This window comes from Heterocephalus glaber, unplaced genomic scaffold (assembly GCF_053883595.1).
Source record: "Heterocephalus glaber isolate CG9 unplaced genomic scaffold, H.glaber_assembly_v1.0 deba00001538, whole genome shotgun sequence".
Taxonomy (NCBI): Eukaryota; Metazoa; Chordata; class Mammalia; order Rodentia; family Bathyergidae; genus Heterocephalus; species Heterocephalus glaber.
In genome coordinates, this window is record NW_028258333.1 from 3,978,897 (window position 1) to 3,991,675 (window position 12,779).

Below are 12,779 nucleotides of genomic sequence, written 5' to 3' on the forward strand. Positions count from 1 at the left end.
TCCCTATAACTGAACAAGTAAAGGGATAATAGTGGTAGTCCTCACTGTACATTCAGCTCTCTGTTCAAAACTTAGTCACTTTCTCATCACTAAGACACAATACCTGACACTCGCAACTTAAAGGAAGAAAGGTTGATTTTGGCCCACAGTCTCTAAAGTTTTCAGTCCATACTCGGGTGGCTCCAAGGTAGGGTGGCATGGAACAGGGGCCTGGCAAGGGGGAAGCTGCTCACAGCATGGGGGACAGGAAGCAGGACAGAACTGAGGAGCTCAGGAGGGAAATAAACTCTTTCAGGCCACGGCCCCCAGTAGCTAGTCTGTTCCAGACCAGACCCCGCCTCTTCCGGATAAGCCCCTGCCTCCTAACACCAAGCCAGCTATGAGACCTCATATCCCAGTCTCCCTCCAAAAGCCTTGCCAGTTAGGTGTGGTGATGCACACCAGTAATCCCAGCACTTGGGAGGCTGAGGCAGGAGGATTGCTGTGAGTTCAAGGCCACCGTGGATTATATAGTGAGTTCAAGGCCAACCCGAACTACACAGAGAGACCTTGTCTGAAAAACAAAAAGCAAAAAACAAAACCCTGCCAATGAGCACATAGGGCTGTAAGGGGTCATTTAGATATAAACCACAACAGGATCCATGGCAGAATTTTGCTAAAATGCATCTGAGCAGTTAATTCAAAATTTAAAAAGTAATAACAGTCAATAATGCCCATCTGGAAAGTGTTAACACATTGTAAATCCTTATGTGTGAGCGTTTTTGTTTTTTTTTTTTGCGGGGGGGGGGGGGGGGCGGGGCGGGTTCCAGGGATCAAAATCAGGAACCTGTGCTTGTGAAGCAGGTGCCGGAACCACTGAGCTAAATCCCCGGCCCAGGCGAGCGCTTTTTTAAATCCTCACAATAGCACCATCAGGTAAACCTATTTTACCTTCATTTTTCAGATGAGGAAACCAAGGCACAAACAGATGAAGCACTGGTAGCATTCCCAAGGTCACCCATGTAGGGAAGGAGCAGAGCCCGCATGGAAGTCAGGCACTTGTTTGCCAGAGTCATGTTCTTAAGGCTTTTGCTGTGCTACTTCCTCATGACAGTCGGTCCTTCCCTGCCTGTGTTTTAGGGGTGAATTGGTTAAAATGACACAGTGTCAGGTGGATCTGATGCCTTTTTAATGAAACTCTCCTTGTTTCCTAGTATTTATGATCAGAAGTCCCGTTTCCTTTTATTCGATGTGGATAGTTTTATCTCCATAGTTTATTTAGAAGATCACAGTGTCCTTAACCTTGCATTGTGAATCTTGGCCTTTGACTAAAAGTAAATAAAATTCTGACCCAGGAATTCTTCCCTGGTTACCTCCACTGGAAAAGGAATTTCTCCATTCCCTGAATTCCTTTGGCCCTTACTGTTCGTCTACTTATTTGAACACATATTCTGTTCTGTAATCATAACTGTCTTGTCCGGTGACTGGGTCTTATCTTTCCAACTGGGTCTGCTCACTTTGAGCTCCATGCACCGTGTCACACTCGAAAGGTGCTGAGTGTCTGCTGACTGATTTATGACTTCCAAATGCTGGAGCAGGGTGTGATTGCTCTGGATGTCCTCCTTTGGCCCTGCAGATCCACTCTACCTTCCTCTTCTCTGCTCTGTCCTCCAGAGGCTGACTCTGGGCTACTTCATTGTTCTCTGGCTCCTAGTTGGGTGCAGGGTGCAAAGGGAGAGAGATCAGGGTCTTCATTCTCTTGGCTTCCTCCCTCAGGAGCTATGGGCCATCGCCATTCACGGGCCTCACACTCCACAATGTCTCTCTCAGAATTTCCACTCTTCCAGTTTTGTTACGATCCTCTGACATTTTGCAACCTCTTTGGCACTGAACTGAACAGTGAAAGTCACCACCAGCCACACACCCTATGTAAAACTGCAGAGCTCGATGGAAAAAACTGCCATATACTTCTCCCTTAGGAAAGTGGTGATAAATCCCTGTACTGTACCTTTGCTGGCTGTGGGACATGCATTACAGCTGGACAGCTGGGTTGGAACAGCACTTGCTGTGGGAGATTCCCAGCTGGCCCTAGGAGGCCTGCAACTGAGTATGGTGAGGTTCACGGTCAGACTCCTGAATCTCATGGGTGTTGGTGTACTTCCCCCACGGGGAGGAATCTTGAATGAGAGCCTGTACTACTTCAGCATTCTGCTCCTGGCCAGTTTGACCTTTTTATCAATTGTAGTAGGGCCTGAGAATTTCCTAAGATACTTTAACATTCTAGTACCTTGCTTTGAATTAATCTATGGCTTGTATTTTTATTTATGTCGAAATGGCTTTATTAAGATAAGATTTACATACCACAAAATTCATTCATTGAAACTGGACAATTAAATGTTCTTTAGGATAGTCACAGAATTGTACAACCCTAACCACAAACTAATTTTAGAACAGTTTTGTCCCCTTTCAGAGAAGCCCTGTGCATTAAGAGTTAGCCCTCTTCCCTCCCTTTCCAGCCCTTGGCAAACATTAATCTACTTTTTTTATGTCTAAGGATCTTCCTATTCTGAATATTTCATATAATCCAATCAATCATTCTGTATTTGTTCTTTTGTGTCTGGCTTCTTTCATTTAGCAAAGGTTTTCATGTCTTATCCATGATGTAGAATGTATCAGTACTTCATTCCTTTTTATGATTGGGTAATATTCCATTGTATGGACAGAGACCATTTTCATTATACACTCCTTAGTTGATGGACATGTGGGTTATTTCCATTTGTTATGGCTCGTGTCTAGCTGTCCCCCCAAAGCCTTATGCAGTCATCGGTGGGCCTTTTTCAGAGGTGGCTAAATCTAGTGTGTGATTGATTCATGGTGCAATGCTAGGATTAAGGATGCAGGATTACTAAATCACTTTACTGATTGGTTTGGAACCACCCTAATCCTGGTAGCCTGGATATAATTAAGGGACAGAAAAAGGCTTGTTTGTTGCTTGCTTTTGCTGTCTTTTTCCTGCCATGAACTGTTTCTCCTCTGTGACAGCCCTCTGCCATGCCACTGTGCCTCAGAGCCAGCCAACTATGGACTGAAACCTCTACAAACTGTGAGCTAAATAAACCTTTCCTCTTTTAACTTTGGGTGTCAGGTATTTTGTCTCAGCAACAAGAAAATTAACTAAGACACCATTTGTTTAGTTATTTTGGGTAGTGCTGGTATGGACATTTGCATAGAGGTTTTGGGGAAGAAATGTGTTTCCATTTCGCTTGGATATGTCCTAGGAATAGGATAGCTGGATCACACAATCACTCTATGGTTAACTTTTTGTAAGAACTTCCAAACTGTTTTCTAAAGTGGCTTCACTATTTTACATTCCCTCTGCTGATGAATGGGGTTTCCACTTGCCCTACATCCTGTCACTTGGTAGTGCTTGTCTTCTTATTTTTGCCCTTCTAGTGTGCATGAAGTGCCATCTCATTGTGGTTTGGTTTGCATTTCTCTGTGGTAAATGTCATTGAGCGTCTTTTCTTACACTGATTTGTCATTTGTATACAACTTGTTTTCCTATCTTTTCTCACTGCTGAGACAAAATACCCAACACCCAAAGTAAAGAGAGGAAAGGTTTATTTTGGCTCACAGTTGTGGAGGTTTCAGTCCATAGTTGGCTGGTTCTGAGGAAGGGTGGCACGCTGAGGAGAAACAGTTCATGCCAAAGCAGGGTAGGCAGAAGGCAGCAAACGTGAAGTAGTGAAGAAGCAAGCAGCAAGAGCAGCCCTCTTTCTGTCCCTTATATTCTGTCCAGGCTATCGGCCCTTAGGACGGGTAGCACTTATACCCAGTGTGGGACACCCTTAATCCATCCCAGCATCACATGCTCTAGATCTAGCCACCTCTGAAAAGCTCCACCTATGACCACATGAGGCTTTAGAGGACATCTGGACACAATCCATAACAGCTCTTTCATTCCCTAAAACCTTAGGAGCTGGATGGACTTCATGATTCTGACACTTTCTGAATTTCATAAAAATATACACTTTTTTGGATATGGAAAGGTCACTATTTTAGTCACTTTCCTTGTTACTGGGACAAAATACTTGACATCCAGCACTTGAAGGAGAAAAGCTTTATTTTCGCTCACAGTTTGTAGAGGTTTCAGTCCACAGTCAGCTGGCTGCAAGGCAGGGCAGCTTGGCAGAGGGTCATCGTAGAGGAGAGATGTTCACAGCATGGCAGTCAGGAAGGAGGGGTCAAGGCAGGAGCTGGGAAGGGAAACACAGTGAGTCCCTGACTTATGAACATTCGAGCCACGGACTTTCACAGGTATGAATGGAGCTTGCATTATGAACATCGTAGATGTGAACAAATCATACAAGTGGCTTATGTGTCCGCTGGACATTGTCACAGTTGTGCTCCTGTGTGCTCCCTGTGCAGCATGGGAGTGTACCCCAGTGCAGTGCTCAATCAGAGCCAGGATGTCCGGAAGCAAGAGGAAAAGCAGTGGTGACGTGAAGAGGACTGCTAGGAAGCCCAAAGCAGTAACTACAGAAAAAAAAGTGAAAATACTGTACTGCACTGTACTGTACTACAATTTTAAGGTAGCTGTAAAAGTAAAAATAATTTATTTACAATGTTTGTGTGTGTTTGGATTTTTTATGCTTCACATTGTTTATTTATGTCAAAGGTGTCCAGGACTCTCTTTGTAGGGCTTATGAATGAATCTGAATTAGGAATCTTCTGGGATAGAACTCATTTGTAACCTGGGACTTACTGCATATTCTTCTAAGTCACGACAGAGATCCACCTCTCCCAACCAGACCCCACTTCCTAACAGCAAGCCAGGTATAATGTCACTATAATCCAAGCACATTCCCAAAACCTGACTATGAGCACTTGAGGCTTTGGGGGGACATTGAGACATACACCATATTGGTAACACTGTTTACCAAGGTGTTTAATTTTCCCCACAGCATCGCACAACTGCACTCTTCAATCTTGCTGCAAAAAATACTATGATTTAACCTAAATGGGATACAGTATACACAGCTTCATGGGTTAAGTCAGTTTTTGTTCCTAATTTATCATAAAAAACACAAGTTTTTCAGAACTTCTGGGTTTTGGAATTATAAGGAAAGGATTAAAACTCTGTACATGCTTTGCATTCCAGACAAGACCATTGTAGGTAGCCACCTAGGTGTGGCATCTCTGCTGTCCTCTTTAGAATGACTCCTGTTGAGCACTCTCTCCTCAGGGTCCAATGGGGACCCCAGAGTGCAAGGACGGAGCCCCAGTCACCCTCTTCCCTGCTCTTGTTTTCATGCTGTCCTACCCCAGATCTTTATAGGGTGCTCAGTCTAGTGTCATGGCTGCCTTGAAATCTTCAGGGTCATCTCACTTGTCCAGAGAGGGGAGGTTGGAGAAGAAGAAGGAGGAGGAGGAGGAGAGGGAAGGGAGGTGGAGGAGGAGGAGGAAGGAGAGGAGGAGGGGAGGGGGAGGAGGTTGTGCAGGGAGGGTTGTGCAGCACAGTATAGGGGTCGATGTTCATCCCTGCCATCACTCCCAGACACCTCCACTGCATTTTCCAGAACCTTTAGCTGTACAGCAGAGAGAATACAGTTGATGTAGAAATTTGGCAAATCAACAGTCATCAATGCCATCAGGGCTGAGGACGGATCTTCAAACACGTGGTATCCCCATGTTCACTATGTCCTGTCGGATGCTGTTGGCCTTGGGTCCTCCTGCCCTCAGTGGGTCCACAGGGACAGTTCTTGAGAAAGCCCAGGTGATCCCTCATTATTGATTTGACTATGAGCTACAGATATTCTGTCCATCTTCCCCTCAACTTGGTGAGAGTCTGTTGCCTGGGACCCTAAAGTGGAACTGCTTCTTTTCTCTTGAGGTGCTTCTACCTGAAGACCACCCAGGTGATCTCAGGAAAAGCAGCTGAGTGGAAGGGGTCCAGTGCAGGGAACTGGTGTGCAGGCCAGGCAAAGGCAGGAAGATCAGTTTTGGATTGCCTGTTCCCTGGCAGTGCCCACCCCCGGCAGGCTCCCTTCTCTTCCTGCCACCCGGGTGCCACACCCCTTCCTCCTTTATCCAATCTTCTAATTCAAGTAGGAAGGAGTTCAGTCCAGCTTGAGGTGCCTCCTTACCTCCTGATGAGGATAGGGATGGAGGAAGGGTAGCTGGGGGTTAGGGGGTCTAATCAATGGCTACCAGGATAGTATCCTCCTGAAGCCAGAACTCAGGCAGGCAAGATCCATGTCTCACTGTCACCTGCCCAGCATCTGCATCAGGGCTGGGGCAGAAAACTAGCTCCTCCCAGGGCTTCTTTTTCCCTCCAGGAGGATATGTGGCCTGATATCTCTGGAAGAAGAGTGTCAACTATACTGGTTTGAAAGAGAAACACAGTTCACTAGTTAGGTTCTCTTGTTGCTTTGTGTAGTCCATGATTCTTCCCTGAAACCAGAAGACAAACAAAAAATAAAAAGAGGTCAGAGGGGCTTTCTAAGAAGTGATTTTCGTCAACTGTGCCTGTATTCTCAGGTGCCCAAGACTTGGCAGGTGAGGAGGAGGAAGGAGGAACATGCAGTCCCCTTGATTTGTGAGGGAAGGTGTACTCGGAACTATGGATCAGAACACGTGGGCTAACTCTGGGCGCCACTGGCAATGGGGAAGGCGGTTCTCATGGGGCTCCCTCAGCACTGCTTTTGCAGCTGGGTATGTCTGGTATCTCTGCTTTTGCAGCTCAGCCTCTCTGCCTGGGTGGGGTCCCACAAGTTGCTGCAGTGGTCTTCAATCCTTAAGCATTTTAAGGAGCCTTCACCACAGGAGATGTGAGCAGCCAGTTTCTAGTTAAAGCCTGGTATGGTTTATATCTAGATGTCCCCCTGAAGCCTCATGCTCTCATAGGTAGCAGAGGTGACTGGATCATGTGGGTGTGGTGCTCAGTAATGGATTAGTCCACTGATGAGTTCACAGCTAAATGTGATGTGGGAAGGTGAAGCCTGATTGGAGGAGGTGGTTACTGGGGGTGTGGCCTGGAAACGTCTATCTCCCTCCTCCTTCCTTGATCTCTCTCTGGCTCCTGCCATGCCAGGAGCTGTTTCTCCTCTGCCATGCTGCCTGGCTTAGACTCAGCAGACTATGGACTGAAGCTTTTAAAAAATGTGAGCCAAAATACTGTGAACCTTTCCTCCCTAGTGTTCTGGGTATTGGGTATTTTGTCTCAGTGACAAGAAAGTATCTAAGACTAACCCCCACTGCCATCTTTTATAAAGAAGCTTTTACACACTTCTGCTTTATTTCCTAACATTCCTAATGAGCCCACATAATCTCCTATATTTAACCTGAAATCCCTTAGAATCTTCCCATACAATAATCCACATCTACTGGATGTGGTGGCACATCCACATCCTAGTACTGGGGAGGCTAAGGTAGGAGGATTGCCACAAGTTCAAGGCCAAACTGGCCTGTACTACATACTGAGTTCAAGGCCACCCTGAAGTACCTACTATGAGCTTGTGCCAAATAAATATCCACATCCACCACCTCATTCTGAATAAAAGGCAGAGTCCTTAGAAAGCACATAGAAAGTTTTAAGTTATGAAGTTCCTGTATCTCACTGATCACTTCTATTTCTCCCCAACACCCAACTGCAGTGAATGTCTCTGTGTTCTCCAAATAGCTCAGCTCAGTTCTGCCTCAGGACATTTGCACTTGCTATTTCTATTCTCTCAAGTCTCCTTTCCTCAGATATACTCATTTCATTCTCTTACTTCCTTCTGATCTTTGCTCAAATGTCACATCTACATTTGATCTTAGCCAAAAGGCTGAGAAGCGATGTCACATCTAAAGTTGCTTATTGCCCCATCCCCTAGAGTTCTTTCTCATTCTTCTCTGTTGCACTCATCATTTGGCCAAGATGCATTTTACTTGTACATTGTCCATCACATAATCCCATCCCCACTAGAAAGTAAGCCACGAGGAAAGAATCTGGGCTTGTTTTGTTTACTTTTGTGACCCTAGTGCTAAAAGAGTTCCTGACACATAGTAGGAGCTCAATAAATGTGTACTGCAAAAATAAATCAGGACTCCTCTAACAGCCCCAACCTGGACACAAACTCTTTATGTGGCTTCCTATGTACAACAGGAGGCCTGAAGTTTCAGTGAGTAATCAGTAACCTTAAATATAAAAATCCTCACCATTCCTTAAAATGAAAAAGGGTGGACCTTCCTCCGATTCTGCTCTGGACAGAAGGAGTACGCACTGCTCTACACAAAGGCAAAGTAGGCGCTTTTTAACTGGGTGTTTTCCATTGCTCCTTCCCCTTTTTTATCCTGCATTACTGTGAGCCAGTGCTCAGCTAATCCACTAATCTTCTCTGTAAGGTATTAAGTGATGAAGGTTTAAGGTGTTAGCATTCCCAGGGGGTATTTATCCTTTGGAGAGAAATCTTGAAGACCAACAGTTAGGCAGAATCAGAATGGATGAATCTTACCAGGTAAAATTTCAGATCCTGCAAATCTGGGGCCTGGGGTCAATTTGGAATTTTTAAAGATATTGGAAGAGAACAGAAAGTCAGCAGTTTTTAAGCAATGAACATTGGTCAATTTGAAGCCAAGGTGGTAAATACCAATACTGCCACTTTTCCCACACATCTCTCTCATTTATATACTAGTAATAATACAACTTTGCAACTTCCAGGTTTGAGCTCATTTCAGAGCCAAATCTACCTTTCTTCTTTTTCCCTTTGTATTGCTAGGTTCCTCTGCTTCCAGACCAAGATCTGTATTAGTTCCAACCCCAAATCCAAGCAGGTGAAAGCATAGGTGTACACACACACAGGCACGCGCGCGCGCACACACACACACACACACACACACGCACACACGCACACCCCCATTCACCTCAAATGCTCCCAGATACCATCCTTGTTCCTTTCCAGGCTTATCCAACCTAATTCACTCTTTCATCTCCCACCTGTTTCTCTGCTTGATTTGTATGTTCAGAGCTATTTCAATGATTAGGAAAGGGCTCAGAAGACTCTTTACCAAGAAACTCTGAAGGCCAGTGGGAAATTCTTGGAATTCCTGTGCCTAGTGTTGAGAGCAGGGCAAGTCAGCTCTGGCTTGGACTCTTTTGGCTTAGTGATCACCCCAATTCAAGGAAACCTAGGTTCATTTTTCAGCAGACTTGGCATGGCCCTGGTGGAACAAGATGTCCTGGACCCCTGGAGGGGGCTCCTCTTCCTCCACCCACTCCTTCATCTGGCCCAGAACCAAATGGGAGTCTCAATGGCGCTTCAAGTCACCCTCCCCAGGGCTACACAAGGTCTAGCCCAAACTCTCCCCCCAGCCCCATGTCCTACTCACTTTTTACTCTCATCTCCTTGGTAAAATAGGCCAGGCTGGAAACTCCAGGAGCCTTTGTGGGCTTGAGCTCAAATTGAGCAGCAGCGTTCTGTGATGGTGTGGATATGGTTTAAGTGTGAGCTTCGAAGGCACATATGCTGGAAGCTTGGCCCCCAGCACGGGCATGCTGAAGGGTAGTGTGGAACCTTTAAGGGGTGGGGGCTGGTGCAAGGTGACTAGGTCACTAGGGCACTGTCCTTGGAAGACACTAATGTGCTTCTCACAGGGCCCTGGGTAGTTCTCCCGAGAGGGCTGTCATAAAGCCCAAGACTCTTCCATTCCCGGTCTCCCTAACTCCCTACCTTCCTGTGTGATCTTTCCCTCTCACACATCCTCCTGCCATCTACCACAGAATGACAGTCAAGGGGGCTCTTGCCAGAGGCTGAACGGATGGGAGGACCCATCTTGGCTTCTCAACCTCCAAAACTGTGAGCTAAATAAATGTCTTTTCTTTACAAAGGAGTATTTTGTTATAACAGAAAATAAGAGACTAATAAAGGTTCCAAATTCTGGCAAGAGGACAAGTTATCATCTAGACATTTCACAACATGTTCTTATTCATATCTATTTATTCTTACAGCCATTCAAGCCGCAATTCTCCTTATTCTCTGGATTCCTTTTCTTTACCATAAGCACCCAACAAATATTATCTACAAGATCAATATGTAATCTCTTCCTAGGATGACAATTTGACTCAAAAATCTGGAGAACTAGATGGATTAGCTTGTGTGTCTATTTCCTACAGTTGGCATAATTATAAGTATATAAACTGGGTAGCTTAAAACAATAGACATTTATTGCTTCAGCGCTGTAGAAGCTAGAAGTCTAAAGTCAAGACATCAGTTGGGGTCATGCTCCTCTGAAATCTGAAGGGAATTTTTTCCCCCTTCCTTGCTTTAGGTGGTTTGGCAGCAATCTTTGGTGAGCCTTGGCTTGTAGACGCATTGTTCCAATCTTTCACCTCCACATACCATTCTCTTGGTGTAGCTCTGTCCTTACATGGCTGCCTTCTTAGAAGGACCCCAGTCAAATCCAGTATGAACCCAGTCTTAACTAATTACATCTGCAAGGACCCTGTTTCCAAATTGAATTACATTTTAAGGTACTGGAGGTTAGAACTTCAACATAGCTTTTGTGTATGTGGGGGCATGAGGAACGCCCTTCTACCTACAGCATTGGTTAAAAAAAAGTTAAGACCTTTTTTTGTGCTACTGGATGTTGAACCCAGGGTTTTGCACTTGCTAGGCAAGTACATACTCTGATCATTGAGCTACACTCACAGCCTAAGACATTTTTACATTAAAACAAAGACATATGAGAACAAAAAAAATTCACATTCATTTCTGAGAAAAAGCCAGCAACTTCAAAGATATGTTCCTCATTTGGTGGCTCCTGAGGGTACCCTCTCAGGCCTCCAAGGGCATAACTTTCCCTTGATTTTTCACTCTCCTCCATTTTCAGTGTTTCTTTGGTGGAAAATTTTGACAAGCTGGAATATCAGGTAGGAGCAGGTTTGGCTGCATATAACTGAACACTTAACGTGTGGCCAGTTAACTAAGTCAAGGTCTTCTTTGCAACAAAAAATTGTGAGGAGGTCTGCTTACTCAGAAGTCTGTACCTTGTGCTCTTTCTCACAGTCACTCAGTGGCCTCTTTACCTCCAGCATACTGTATCTGTTCCTCAGGACAGAGGACAAAGGACAAAATGCAGGTGTACACGGAGCCTGCCCCTTTCCTAGGAGCCCTGCCCAGTTCTTTCCACTTATGTCTCATTGGCCAACACCCTGTCACATGGCCACACAAGCTGGGAAATAGTTTTCTAAAAGCAGGCATATCCCCGGTAACAAAAAAAAAAAAAAAAAAAAAAGCAGGCATAGATCCTGATAGGAGAAGAGAAGGGATGTTGAGTAGACAACCTACAGTATCTTTTCCAGATGGTGTGCACAGTTTGCTTCATTCTGTTGGGCTACAGAGGTTCTGCGCATATAGGAGGCAAGTGGGTACCTGTATTTTGATTACAAAGGATCTCTTTTTCTTGTAGGCAAGACATTAAACATGAAAAAGATGTGAATAATGTCATGCAGTACAGGATTAAATGCCAAAATGGTGCCACAACATTCAGAGAGAGATCAATTTGAGTTATGTAGGAGCTTCAAGAAAGGGGTTGAAATTTGAGCTAAATTTTAAAGGTTGGGTAGGATCAGCAGCAGCTGTCATGAAGCCCTGTTTATATCCCCTGCACATGCTCGGATGGCAGAAGAGGGGAAAAAAACCTGTGTGCAGCCTCCTCTCCTTATTGCAATCTGGGTGAGTCTGCATGTGTGTCCCACACTCAGACACAAGTCTTTTATATCTCTTTCTTGGACTTGACTACTTTAGATGGCAGAACTGGCCAGAATCAGGATCCCAAAACTCTAGTGCCTCTGTTGCCCAAATACACACCAACCATTCCCTGCCTAGCCCAATCCCCGACATCCTCAGTCACCTTCCCCTCCAGGCCAACTCCCAGCACCCTGAACTTTCCCCACCCAGGATCCCTCCCACGTGAGCTCACCTCGTCCACTTGTTACTTCCAGCAAGTATTGCCAATCTTTTTGTGGCTGCCGTTTATCATCTGATCTATTCCTTTTCTCCAGGCAATTTTGATTTTTTCTAATTCTTGACCTTTTTCCACCGTTTTATTTTAGCAGCAGAGAGGGACTCTGTATTCACTATCCAGAAGATGGGTGTTATGGCTTGTGTCTAGATGTCCCCCCAAAGCCTCATACGGTCATGCGGGGGGCTTTTTCAGAGGTGGCTGGATCTAGAGTGTGTGATGCTGGAGCTGATTCACTGTGCAATGCTAGGCTCAAGGGCGCTAGGATTAAGGGTGTGAGTGCTGCCCGCCCTAAGTAGCCTGGATAAGATCTAAGGGACAGAAAGAGCTGTGGTCATCCACTGTTGCCTTGCTGCCTTCTGCCTGCCATAAACTATTTCTCCTAGCCCAGGCCACTCTGCCTTGGATCCAGCCGACTATGGACCGAAACCGCTACAAACTGTGAGCCAAATAAACCTTTCCTCTTTTAACTTTGGGTGTCTGGTATTTTGTCTTAGCAATGAGAAAAGTGAATAAGGCAATGAGGTTGTTATGGTAGTGGTGCAGCGAGAAAGGACACCACTTGGCTTCTGATTTTTTTTTTTTTTTTGGTACTGGGGATCAAACTCAAGACCTTGTGCTTTCGAGGCAGGAAGCGGCACCACTGAGCTAAATCCCCAGCCTTGGCTTCTGAATTTTAAGAAATACTTTTGGAACCCATGAGAGAGAAAGTAATCAGAGGGGAGAAATTGTTGAATATTAAAAGCTGACACTCTTCCAGAACACAAAGATCATGCCGAAAACAGCAGATATGGAAG